General features: G+C 36.6%; 1 non-coding gene across 1 annotated transcript; it reads right to left on the bottom strand.

The window, feature by feature from the left end:
- Positions 1-2,407: 2,407 nt before the first annotated feature.
- Positions 2,408-2,567, bottom strand: LOC116274837. Its single transcript, XR_004183600.1, has one exon. It is a non-coding gene; the product is annotated as a U1 spliceosomal RNA (small nuclear RNA).
- Positions 2,568-10,697: the final 8,130 nt, after the last annotated feature.

The raw sequence follows: 10,697 nt of genomic DNA, 5'->3' as shown, positions 1-10,697 counted from the left end.
GTAACAGAAGAAAAAAGTCCGTTTGTCAGATAAGCATTTTTTTTCTACTCATTCAAAAATTTGATAATAATTTTTTGGGTTATATTTTTAATCTGGCACCAACTCTAACTTTTCTAAATTATACTTTAAGTTCTGGGATACATGTGCAGAATGTGCAGGTTTGCTACATAGGTATACACGTGTCATGGTGGTTTGCTACACCCATCAACCCGTCATCTACATTAGGTATTTCTCCTTAGTTTGCTGAGAATGATGGTTTCCAGCTTCATCTATGTCCCTGCAAAGGACATGAACTCATCCTTTTTTATGGCTGCATAGTATTCCATGGTGTGTATGTGCCACATTTTCTTCATCCAGTCCACCATTGATGGACATTTGGGTTGGCTGCATGACTTTGCTATTGTGAATAGTGCTGCAGTAAACATACTTGTGCATGTCTCTTTATAGTAGAATGATTTATAATCCTTTGGGTATATACCCAGTAATGGGATTGCTGTGTCAAATAGTATTTCTGGTTCTAGATCCTTGAGGAATCACCACACTGTCTTCCACAATGGTTGAACTAATTTACACTCCTACCAACAGTGTAAAATCATTCCTATTTCTCCACATCCTCTCCAGCATCTGTTGTTTCCTGACTTTGGAATGATCGCCATTCTAACTGACGTGAGATGGTATCTCATTGTGGTTTTGATTTGCATTTCTCTAATGATCAAGTTTGTTGGCCACAAATTTTTAATTTTTTTTCCCCTCTTAAGTTCACCATCAGTCTTAATTCTGCTCAGGAAAAGCCACTCTATTTCCAACTACTACAAACCAGATTAGTCTTTGTTTCTTTTTCTGCCATTGTTCTTTTCTCAGCAGGTTACAGCTGGCATTTTGTTGCTTTCAGCTGTAATGTAGGTTTTTCATACCCAAACTAGTTGTTCTCACTCACTTAATCATAGCTTAATCATAGGCTATCTCCATGGTTTTTCAACATCGTTTATGTCTTATGTATAAAATCTTCAGAGGAACTGTGTATCTTCTCAATTCACAATTTATTATGTCAGAATCTTTAGAAAGAAAAGCAGCAGAAAATGAGCCAGAGAGGGTAGCACAGGTGCTATGTCATGTGACATTAAACTCTGCTCCAGGTCAAGTGTCCACAAAACTAACCACGAAGTTTCCCTTATAGCTTTCCAGATAGTTTCTTTCTCAACAAATAAATAATTCTGCAAGCATTTTTCCACACAAAATGTGTTTGGTGACTGCCGAGTTTTTCTCAACATTCTTTCTTTCTTTCTGACTCTTCTGTTTCTGCTGGCCGAATCACGGATAAATTATTCAATTAAGTGAATGTGCTATTATCTACAGTGAAGATTCTAATGATCTCCAAGTACACGGTATTGCTTTTTAGGGTCAGTCAATGTGAGACAGGAAGCTTGAGCTGAGGCTACATCACCAAATCACAGACAGTCAAATTTGTAATGAGGCTTTAGGGTGCACATTGAATATTTGGTTGAGAAAAGATTTTACAGTGAGTCCATAGGTCACAAAGCCTGGATGAATTCCTAGAAAGTGGAACTGTAGAATGAGTCCAATGCAATGAAAATTTGTTTCCATCGATTTTTTATTACTAAAATAATATATGATCTTTGTAAACCATTTAGGAAATATGAAGAAGTACAAAAGAGTAAATGAAGATAAACCATAATTCTACTACACCCAAGTCACCACTGTTAATACGTTAATATATTTTTTCAAATAATTTTATGCATATATAAATAAGACCCGTATAACTTTATTATTTATTTTGTTTGCTTAATATTATGAACAATTTCCTAAAGCATTAAATACGCTTCTAAAAATATTTAGGTGGCTACAAAATATTTTGTCATATAGGTTAGCTGTACACTATAGTAACCAAACTCCACTTTTGTGTATATTTTGTTTATTTGGCCGGGCGCGGTGGCTCAAGCCTGTAATCCCAGCACTTTGGGAGGCCGAGACGGGCGGATCACGAGGTCAGGAGATCGAGACCATCCTGGCTAACACGGTGAAACCCCGTCTCTACTAAAAAATACAAAAAAAAAACTAGCCGGGCGAGGTGGCGGGCGCCTGTAGTCCCGGCTACTCGGGAGGCTGAGGCAGGAGACTGGCGGGAACCCGGGAGGCGGAGCTTGCAGTGAGCTGAGATCCGGCCACAGCACTCCAGCCTGGGTGACAGAGCGAGACTCCGTCTCAAAAAAAAAAAATAAATAAATAAAAATAAAAATATTTTGTTTATTTGGCCATCCCCAATTTTTGAACATATTTTAAAATAACCACCATGATTTTTTAAATCAAATGGCTCTAATGTCCTGCCTCCATGTCCTAGATCTCCCCATTGATTTTTTTGTTGCTGTTGTCGTTTAATATTTTAGACCCAGAGAAAGTGTGAACACAGTCCCCTGCTACAACTAACTAAGCAGTCAAGCTTCCTCCTTGGGTGGAAGTCGTAGGAGTCAGCACATCCAGAGCGCAGTGAATAAATCTTGCCCTGGGAAAACCACCTTTGTGATCATGCTATCTCCCCTGCCAAGTCTCCCCATCGAATTCGGCAACAAGTGCGGTAGATAGTTTTGTTTGGGTTTCAACTTACTGTAAGCTGACAAAATTTCTCCTGAAACGGATTTCTTTCCCTCATTCTGTGGCCAAGAATGCCCAAGAATTGGCACTACTTCATGCATATTGTAGCGGGAGTGGAGTGGGAGTGGATAACATAGGTAATCCCTGAAGAGTAGCCCTCAGCCAATGAGATACAAGCCTTCATGGAGGAATTCATCTCTCAGTTAATCCTCCAGAGAAAAACTTCGAGGCATTCTATAGGCTTTTGAGATGTCAGGTAAAGCCAAGTCCCAGTTGCTCTCTGTAGTGACCTTGACAACAAATATTATGACAGCTTTTTCTCCTTCCCTTAATCTCTCCTATACTTCATTCCAGCAGCCCAGTATCACTGCACTATTACAAGTCCTTGTTTCAGGCTCTGCCTTGAGCAGTGGGAAGATCTAGTCAGTTCAAATAGTGTCCTTTCTGTAATTCTTTGTGGATACTATAGGTTATTTCCATTAGACTGATTGCTAGAAGTAGAATTGTTGAGATGAAAGCCATGAACAAAATTTAAATCAAGTATTTTGATACATAATACACACTGGTAAATTTTAATTAAACAGAATACCCATTCCTAATTACCACATTTCTCTTCAAATAATTTATCTTTATTTCTAATTTTTTTAAAAAAACTTTAAATTATTTTTTGAATAATTTATGTTTTATTTTAGATCAGGTGTATGTGTGCAGGTTTGTTACATGGATGTGTCGTGTGATGTTAAGAGGTTTTTTTTTATGAATGATCCCATCACCCAGGTAATGAAAATAGTATCCAACAGTCAGTTGGATACTACTCTCTTCTTTCCCCTCTCTAGCAGTCCCCAGTGTCTGTTATTGCCATCTTTATGTCCATGATAACTGATGTTTAGCTCCCACTGATAAGTGGGAACATGTGGTATTTGTTTTTCTGTTCTTGCATTAATTTACTTAGGATAACGGCCTCCAGTTACACCCATGTTGTTGCAAAGGATATGATTTTGTTCTTTTTTATGGCTGTGTAGTATTCCACAGTGTATATTTATGACATTTTATTAATCCAATCCACCACTGATGGACACCTAGGTTGATTCCATGTCTTTGCTATTGTGAATAGTGCTTTAACAAACATATGAGTGCATGTGTCTTTTGGGTAGGATGATTTATTTTCTTCTGGATATATACCCAGTAATGAGATAGATGTGTCAAATGGTAGTTTCGTTTAAAGTTCTTTGAGAAATCTCCAAATTGCTTTACACAGTAGCTGAACTAATTTATATTCCCAACAACAGTGCATAAGTGTTGCCTTTTACCCATGACCTCACCAGCATCTGTTGTTTTTTGACATTTTAATAATAGCCATTCTGACTGGTATGAAACGGTATCGCTTTGTGGTTTTGATTTATACTTCTCTGATGATCAGTGATGTTGAGAATTTCTCATATTTGTGAGCTGTTTGTATCTAGTCTTCATTACTGGGATGCAAGGTTTGTTCAACATACAGTAATCAAACATATGATTCACCACATAAACAGAACTAAAAACATATGCCATATAATTATCTCAATAGATGCAAAAGAAGCCTTCTATAAAATCTAACATCTTTTCATGATTAAAAAAACCCTCAAGAAACTAGGCATCAAAGGAACATACTTCAAAATAATAAGGCCCATCTATGAAAAACCCACAGCCAACATCGTAACAAATGGGAAAAGCTGTAAGCATTTTCTTGAAGAACTGGAACAAGACAAGAATGCCTACTCTCACCACTCCTACTCAACATAGTCCTGGAAGTCATAGCCAGAGCAATCAGACAAGTAAAAGAAATAAAACTCATCCAAGTGGGAAAAGAAGAAGTTAAGCTGCCTATCTTTGCTGACCATATGATTCTATTCCTAGAAAACCCCAAGGACTCCACCAAAAGGCTCCTGGAACTTAAAAATGACTTCAGTAAAGTTTCAGTATAGAAAATCAATGTGCAAAAACCAGTAGCATTTCTATATATCAATTACGTTCATGTTGACAGCCAAATGAAGAACACAATCCCATTTACAATAGCCACAAAAAAGATAAAATACCTAGGAATACTTTTAACCAAGGAGGTGAAAGATCTCTACAAGGAAAACAATGAAACATTGCTGAAAGAAATCACAGGTGACACAAACAAATGGAAAAATATTCTCTACTCATGGATTGGAAGAGTCAATATCATTAAAATAGCCACAGTGTTGAAAGCAATCTACACATTCTATGTTATTACTATTACACCAATGTCATTTTTTATAGGATTAGAAAGAACTATCCTAAAACTCATATGAAACCAAAAAAGAGCCCAAATAGCCAATGCAATTATAAGCAAAATAAACAAAGCTGGCACTTCAAACTATACTACAAAGATATAGTAACCAAAACAGCATGGGCCTGGCACAAAAACAGACACATAGACTATATTTCTTTAAATAACTAACTATATAGGTTCTTCCTTTACCTGTGGAGGCCTACCCTAAACATCCCTTAGACAGTTCAAGTGCAATACCATAATTTTTAATCCAACTTCTCTAGCTCACATCCAGTAGTTCTGTAATAACTCACACATACTAACACTCAAAATATATTAGTTGAATAAATAAAAAGAATTAATAAGGCATAATTTGAAGCACTTTAAAGTTTTTATAAAATAACCCTCTTGTCACTTTAGCTATCTGATATCTTCCTGTTTAATTTAATAAATAGGTTTATCTATCTGTTTAATTCTTCTCTGGGTTCTCACCAACTCTTCTACCATTTGTTTTTTCTTTCTAATACAAACCAGTTGAAGATTTTAGTTTTTTGTCACTTCATTTGCTCTTTTTCTTTAAAGTTTTTTTAATAAAATTATCGACTTATGAACATTGACATATATTATTTCAATGACAATCATAATATGTTTTAAATATCTCATTATCTATTAATTACCATATTATTTTGTGAGGAAATAATCATACAACTATGCAAATAGGCTTTGAGGTGACTTTTGAGTGATGGAATTAATCAGGAATATCTGGAAGCCCCATCTTAGGGCCAGAGCTAAGATGTTATTAACATAGGTGACAATGAGTAGAATAGCACTTGGAACTAGAGGATGAGCTTAGAAAAGAGAACTCATTTCATAATTATTTGTGAAATTAATGCTATTTTATATCCAGAATAAAGGTGTAGCAATGGGATTGTTTGGAAATAATAATTGGATTAAAGTTAATGTGGTAAGAACACAGAAAATAACTACATTATAAACCTAATGTAAATTTTATAAATCACTAAACCAGTAAAAGAAGGTTAATAAGGTTTTCTTTAGTTGACTTAAAGCAATTTTAAATAAAGATGAAGAAGCATTGACAGGCGCATATCAAACTGAATACTGATGACAAAGAAGTTCTGAAGCAATGAGATCTCATGGCTTGATCTTCTATAATAAAGCTAAAATTCCCAGGGCAGACATCAGATTTTATTCTTGTTCATAGGGAAAAATTAGATGGGCTTCTAATAGTAGAAAGAAACCTTGAGGAAACAATCACAAGTTAATGAAATCAAATTCTCTTCCCTAAGGGAAGGAAATGGAAATGTCAGCAGAATTAAGAAAATTAACTTTAGAAAGCTAATTGTATCAAATTTGAAAACTAGTATGATGAATTCTCCGGCTTCTTCTAGAAAGTAGAATTCAAGGAAGTTGGCTATCCAAAAGAACACAGTTCTACCCAGTCAAAACAAATTATGCCAGGATATTTAAAAGCCAAAAAAGGAAAGAAAAAGTGAACATGAATACATCCAGAACTTTGGATAAAGTTGAAGGGCAAATGAGGTTACACATAGTGAAATTTAGAAAGAATATTACAAAAGGGAATAGTAGAATGAGAGTCATCAGAAATAAAATCTTTAGACAGAATTCTGTTTTCAGAGAAAGATAAAAATCACAATTTAGGCGATATAAAGATTTTCATCATTTTTTCATTTCACACATATTTATTATTCATTTTAGGCACTGGGCATTAACCAGAAAACATAACAAACAACATCTCTCCATTGGAAAGTTATGATATAAATATATCATAAAAATTCATCAAATATCTTCCAATATATTTTCTGATGTTGTTTGTATTTGGCTCAATTATTTGCATCTTTTACATGTGTATTTTTGACACTGATGATTCATGCTAATTCAGAGTGATAACCCTGAGGGCAAACTCTTTTATAAACTGTATTCGATTAAGGAGGAATAACTAATACTTTTTAGAATAATACAAAATAATAAGGGTTAAAATGAAAACATGTGTTGCTGTTGTTATTTTGATTATTGTTTAATCAGCCAGATCATCAGGATACAATAGACATGACTTTTGCCTTCCCAATATCCACTCCTCCTTTCTTTCCAAGAACATTCTGACGTGTGTTTTCAGATAATCTCTACCCCACGCCCCATACACACAGCTAAGTATCTTGAGAAATAAATTCCATTCGTCCTCCAGGAAAAGACGAATAATCCAAGGAGTTACCCCATTTCCCCTGCCAGCGATTGGTTCAGAAATGGACATGCGGCCCAGTTTTGCTTTATGAGGTATTTTCTTTTCTTTTCTTTTTCTTTTTTTCTTTTTTCTTTTTTTTTTTTTTTTGAGTCAGAGTCTCGCTCTGTCGCCCAGGCTGGAGTGCAATGGCGCGATCTCGGCTCACTGCCAGCTCCGCCTGCCGGGTTCCCGCCATTCTCCTGCCTCAGCCTCCCAAGTAGCTGGGACTACAGGTGCCCGCCACCACGCCCAGCTAATTTTTTTTCTATTTTTCAGTAGAGATGGGGTTTCACCATGTTAGCCAGGATGATCTCCATCTCCTGACCTCATGATCCACCCTCCTTGGCCTCCCAAAGTGCTGGGATTACAGGCGTGAGCCACCATGCCCAGCCTTATGAAGTATTTTCTACTGGAGGTTCTAAGTTCTTCAATATTTGAGTGAAACTATTAACAATGACACACTTGTCATTCATCATCGATAAAGAGAAATAAATATATATATAAAAGAAAAGAAATACAGAAAAGAAATATATAAAAGAAATTAATATGTAAACCCCTACTTTTAATCTTGTCCCTGAAAATGCAGCAGGGCATATTTTTAAAATCTTACTCTTATGAGTCTTTTGATTTTTTTTTATTCTCATCCATCCTTTACTTAAATACAAGAAAAAATGCAGCTAGTATGAGAAAGTCTTGATTCCTGTGTGGAACTGCTTTTCCAGGTGCTTTAAAATTGATTGATGTTCTATTTGACAGTCCTTTCCTAACTGATTTTACTCATATATCCTAACGAGTTCCCAGGAGACATATGACTCAAATACTGGTCCTCTCTTACATTTCAGGCTTATACCCTCGACTGTTTCTCTGAGTGTGAAACGCATGTCGTGCTCATGCAGCAGACCTAAAATGTCCCAAACTGAGCCCATTATCTTCTTTCCCTCAGTCTGCCCCACTGCCTTTGTCTTCTGCCATGGTTTAGACAGCACCACCATCCTCTAGTTTAACCATCAGAAGCCGCTCTCTCAACTTCCTCTCTCACATTTGTTCCTGAAACACATTCTCTATAGTGAACTATTTCTAAATCTAAATTATCTTTCAAAACAAACCACTTATTTCCCTTTCCGTAGCCAATGAATTGTACAATATCTTACTCTTCTCTGAATTTTACAATTGCTATCTAACCAGTCTCTCTGCCAATTTTGGCAGAACATCAAGACCATTCACAATCTGGCCCTTTTATACCTTTTAGAGTGGACTATCATTTTATTTTCCCTTATGACTCCATGCTACAGTCAGCCCAAGATAATAATCATTTTCAGAATAGGCTTTTCCTCTCCTTTGTTCACAGTGTTTTCTGGGATAAAATTTCCTTAAGTTCACCCGTTGATTGTTCCCAGTGTTTTCCGGGATAAAATTTCCTTAGGTTCACCCGTTGATTGTTCCCAGTGTTTTCCGGGATAAAATTTCCTTAGGTTCACCAGTTGAAGTACTGTGAGTTCCTAACTTCACAGCCCAAACTTTCCCTCCACTTAGAAATCTTTCTGATTTCCAAGGAGAGTCATTCGCTTCCTCCTTGGTGCGCCGTGAGGTGTGATTTGGGCTTTATCAGACACTTACTTGATTTCTGTGGCACTTACATAGAATATGTACTGCCCATGAGTCATTAATGTATGGTTACTAGGTTAAAAGCCAGCTTAGATCTAGAAATATGATGTTCATGAACTTACAAAGTAATATGTGTTCCACATGCTATGTTATTATAACAGTAATTTTCATCCATTTGTCAGTACATTTTGTGACAATGACGACTAAACTAAAATGGGCATAGAAAATAAAAAACAAAAACATTAAAGGCATGGAAACATAGACAGGGACAATTTTTACGAGCAAGGATAATTTACCTTTCTGATCACAACAGTTTTAAAAGGAACTAAATTGGACTGCCTCCTTCAGGTCTGTAAATTGACTCGACTACTAGAAAATATATTTTCCAGTCTGTCATTGATGGGCCTATGGGTTGGTTCCATGACTTTGCAATTATAAATAGTGCTGCAATAAACATATGTGTGCATGTGTCTTTATAGTAGAATGATTTATAATTCTTTGGGTATATACCCAGTAATGGGATTGGTGGGTCAAATGGTATTTCTGGTTCTAGATACTTGAGGAATTGCCACACTGTCTTCCACAATGGTTGAACTAATTTACACTCCAATAACAGTGTAAAAGTGTTCCTATGATAAACTGAATAAAAAAAAAAATGTCACATGTACACCATGGAATACTATGCAGCCATTAAAAAAGAATGAGTTCATGTCCTTTGCAGGGACATCAAGGAAGCTGGAAGCCATCATTCACCACAAACTAACACAAGAACAGAAACCCAAACACTGCATATTCCCACTCATAAGTGGGAGTTGAACAATGAGACCGCATGGACACAGGGAGGGGAATATCACAGAGCAGGGCCTGTCAGGGGTTTGGGGGAAAGAGGAGAGAGAGCATTAGGACAAACACCTAATGCATGCAGGGCTTAAAACCTAGATGACAGGCTGATGGGTGCAGCAAAGCACCATGGCACATGTATACCTATATAACAAACCTGCACGTTCTGCACATGTATCCCAGAAATTAAAGTAAAATAAAAAAAAAGAAAATATATTTTACATGGAATCTGTGCCTCCCTTCCTACTTCCCTATATGTCTGAATTATGGTCAGTAGAAAGTTATATGTGCCATTTTGGGGGCAAAGGTTATAACTGGGGAAAGATAGACAATTTTGACATTGTGGATATTATTTTATTCCATTGTACTTGCAGTTAATATCAGCACCAAGTACTAAAACTAAATGCTCCTCCATGCTCACTTTTCCCTCCTGCTGGCTTTGAGCAGACAAGGGCTGAGATTCTTAGCCTTTGGGGATTTGTGGATAGAATTCAGAGAGTTCATGAACTTGGATGGGAACAAATTACATCTCTGTTTTAACTGGATCTAACTGAAATTTATAATTTCTTTCTCTTATGATGGCAGCCAACAAATCCCAGTAGCATAGTAGTACCTGTGACTTGACTGCCAGTCAAAATCATAGATATTTTTATATCAGTTCTTCTACTGCAGATATATCAAAATATTGCTTGCCTTCATCACTACTTCAAAATTATGGTGGCTATTAGAACTGTGTTGCAAGATCTGGTTATTCAACATTAATTTAAAAGCACACATAGGGCTGGGCACAGTGGGTCACACCTGTAACCTCAGCCCTGTGGGAAAGTGAGGAGGGAAGATCAATTGAGGCCACGAGTTCAAGACCAATCTGGGCAATGTAGTGAGACCCTATCTCTCCAAAAAAATAAGAAAAACTTAGCCAGGCAAGGTGGTCCATGTCTATAGTCCCAGCTACTCGAGAGGCTGAGGTAGGAGGATCAGTTGAGCCTAGGAAGTTGAGGCTGTAGTGAGCCATGATCTCCACTCTAGCCTGGGCAACAGAACAAGACCTTGTCTCTGAAAAAAAAAAAAAAAAAAGGACATATATTACCATATATGACTGTATCA

The sequence above is a fragment of the Papio anubis genome, chromosome 4 (genome assembly GCF_008728515.1).
Source record: "Papio anubis isolate 15944 chromosome 4, Panubis1.0, whole genome shotgun sequence".
Classification (NCBI taxonomy): Eukaryota; Metazoa; Chordata; class Mammalia; order Primates; family Cercopithecidae; genus Papio; species Papio anubis.
The sequence above is the reverse complement of the archived record's forward strand: the minus strand, read 5'-3'. Positions and strand labels throughout refer to the sequence as shown.